This window comes from Octopus bimaculoides, chromosome 8, assembly GCF_001194135.2.
Source record: "Octopus bimaculoides isolate UCB-OBI-ISO-001 chromosome 8, ASM119413v2, whole genome shotgun sequence".
Lineage (NCBI taxonomy): Eukaryota > Metazoa > Mollusca > Cephalopoda > Octopoda > Octopodidae > Octopus > Octopus bimaculoides.
Window position 1 is genome coordinate 78,509,157 of NC_068988.1, and position 3,424 is coordinate 78,512,580.

The following is a 3,424-nucleotide window of genomic DNA, read 5'->3' on the forward strand; positions in this document are numbered from 1 at the left end:
TTCCATATCCAGGCAATCCCTTCAACACTTTCCACTACATTTTTTCTTCTTTTTCCCATCGAGCTGAATGACCCTGAGAAATACTTCCGTGCCCCACACCCCTCCTCTCCAATACGTCAATTACCCTCAGCTAGTTTGCATAAATATTTTGAGGGTAATGAAAAAGAAGGAAGAGAAAGAAACAAAAACAAAAAAAAATGGAGCCAGAATGAGCTAAAGAAGAAAAAGAAAGAGAGAAGGAAAAAGAGAGTTGTATCTCATGTTAGTCGATGGCCGATTTATTCAGCTGTCACATAAATTTGTAAGAATTAGTGATGCAAGACTTCGAAGGAATTTGAAAACATATATTCACATGAATGATTCCTCAGAGCCACATTAAGAGTAACGTCTGTCACAGAAGCCAAAACCCAACGTGAGGAATCGTTTTGATAATTCTTCCATTTTTCAAACATCTAACAACATCCTTCAATGGCAATTAGCATCTAAATGAAAAGTTTATAAACAAATACACAAGGATAAATTATTAATTAAGCAGCTTTACAAATCTATGTACCGATCTATTACGCTCTCACTAATTCTCTCTCCCCCTCCCTCTCTCTCCCTACCTCTCTCTCTCTCTCACCAGCTCGTACTCCTTCAGTCTACCTCCCTCCTCCTTTGTGTGAGTGTTTATATGTAAATGTATACGTACATGTGTGTGTGTGTGTGTATATGTGTATACATACTGACAGACTGACTGGCAGACAGACAGACGAACAGACAGATAGATAGATAGATAGATAGATAGATAGATAGATAGATAGATAGATAGATAAATAGACAGACAGATAGATAGACAGACAGATAGATAGATAGACAGATAGATAGACAGACAGACAGATAGATAGATAGATAGATAGATATTAATCTTTTGCGTGTTTTAGTCACCAGACTACGGCCAGGCTAGGGAACCACCCTCAAGGGTTTAACTGAATAAATCGGTTGTGGTACGTATATCTTTAAAGTATGTTACATATTCTATCGTGACTTTCGCAGAACCTCTAAGTTACGGGACGTAAACAAATCAATACCAGTTACCAAACACTGGTGGGGGGAAACACAACAGAAGCACAAAGATACAAGCACGTACACGCATGCATGCGCACAGTACATGCATACGTACATATATATATATATGTGTGTGTGTGTGTGTGTGTGTGTGTGTGTGTGTGTGTGTGTGTGTGTGTGTGTGTGTGTGTGTGTGTGTGTGTGTGTGTGTGTGTGTGTGTGTATGTGTGTGCGTGTGCGCGCGCGCGTGTATGCGAGTGTATATATATATATATATATATAGGTGTGTGTGTGTGTGTGTGTGCGTATTTTCTTTTGGGATTTGGTTTCAAGATTCTTTACATCCGCACTCACACACACACACACATGTATCTACATAACAGCCCACTAACTATTCTACGCTACCTGTGAGTATGAGGGTATGATATCTACTACGTATGTTCTTATTTAGTGCTGGGGATGTTTAATTTATGAGGACGTACTCCTGTATTTCTCTGAGTGTTGGGCCCATTGGGTGCTTGAATAAAATGCGGATGTCAAGTTGACCTGAGTTGCCTCCATGTTGGTCTTTGGCATGTTGGTAGAGTATGGAGGACTGTTTTTTGTCGTCATATTGTCTGAAAAGCTCATTTAGTCGTTCCGCAATGCTCCTAGATGTCTCCCCTATGTACGTCATGTTCATATCTTTACAAGCACCTTCTATGCATCTTATGCTGTAAACTACATTTCTAGTTCTACATTTTCTGCCAGGGCTAATCCTACATACTATGCAGTTATCATTGGTGCATATGGTATTCTCGAAGGGGTACGTCCTACACAGTTGTGATCTGACGGAGTTCCCTGGCTTTTCAACAGTCTTAATGTTGAGTTTGGTCTCTTTCACAGCTTTCCTAAATCTACATGGGCTGTGGCACCTACAAACATCACTCCTTGATATTTGTCGGTTTTATACCACGTGTTCACCCTGTTTGTTTTTTCACTCGTTCTTTGTAACCTGTTCCAGTCTTTGTGTCTATATCTAGGGCAGGTATTACTGGTATCATTACATATAATGTTATCCATCTTTCTACCACCCCTGTATACTCGAACCATTTCTTTCCGATCATATTCAAAGAATTGTATGTGGTGTATGAAGTCCTATACATATTTCGTCGTTTCATAGGGTTTGCATATTGGAGACACGTTGTTCGTTATCCTAATTCTGCTGTCAGTATGTTAATTTTCATGTTGTGTGACAAAGCTGAGTTGTTGTGAACAACATATTTTGAAGCTATGGGTTTCATGTAATAGGAGTGGAGGAGTTTCACTCTGTTGTTGATAGTCTCCAACCAAAGTTCAATATCAAGGTCTATTGTTGGGGTTCCTAGTGGGGTAACCTATATTTACCTTGATACTTTGGTAGATGGAGTTCGCTACTTGCTGGATGCTCTCCATTATGTTCCTCTCAGTTTCTACATTACCGTTACTAGAATTAGTCTTAACTATGATATTAATGTCATCTACAACAGTGACTGTTTAGACGGCTATGACCTCAGTAGATTCTGCCCCACCAGCTCACAGAGGGGAAGACCACCCACCATCACGTCAGCAGTGAAGAAAAGCACCCCAGAGCGTTGGAGTGGATGGACTGTACCCACCCAAGACCCCGAGAGCAACGATCAGGTGAAAGAAAGGATTGCACATGCAATAGGGGTCAGTGTAAGAACCACCTTGAAGAACCACATAATAAAGTTTAACAAGAATCTATACATGCAGGTTCAAGGTGCACCCATTGGAGTCGGTGTAGCTGGAGATGTGGCCGGCCCCTTCATGACCTGATGGGATAGAAAACTTAAGCAATCCTTAGCAGAACAGTCCATAACTCTTCTACTCTACAGTTGGTGTGTATATGACATTAATATCATAGTTAAGATCAACTTTAGTAATTGCTGTTTCAGGGTTTTGGGTGGGTACAGTCCAGCCACTCCAGCGCTCTGGGGTGCTTTTCTTCACTGCTGACGTGATGGTGGGTGGTCTTCCCCTCTGTGACCTGGTGGGGCAGAATCTACTGAGGTCATGGCCGTCTAAATAGTCATTTGTCGATGATGACAAGTCGATGTGTGAGTGTGGGTGTGTGTATATGTGTATATATATATGCACATGCATGTAGGCATATGGATATGAATGTAAACAGATAGACATACAGACGGATAGGCACATTTGTGTGTGTGTGCACACATGCATACACACACAAATGAAGACTGAAACACATGACCATATATACACACACACCTCACTTCACACAAGGACACATATGGAGACATACGTCCATACATATGGAGATACACATCCATACATACAGACACATTACAGAGCTGCAAATATATATATATATATA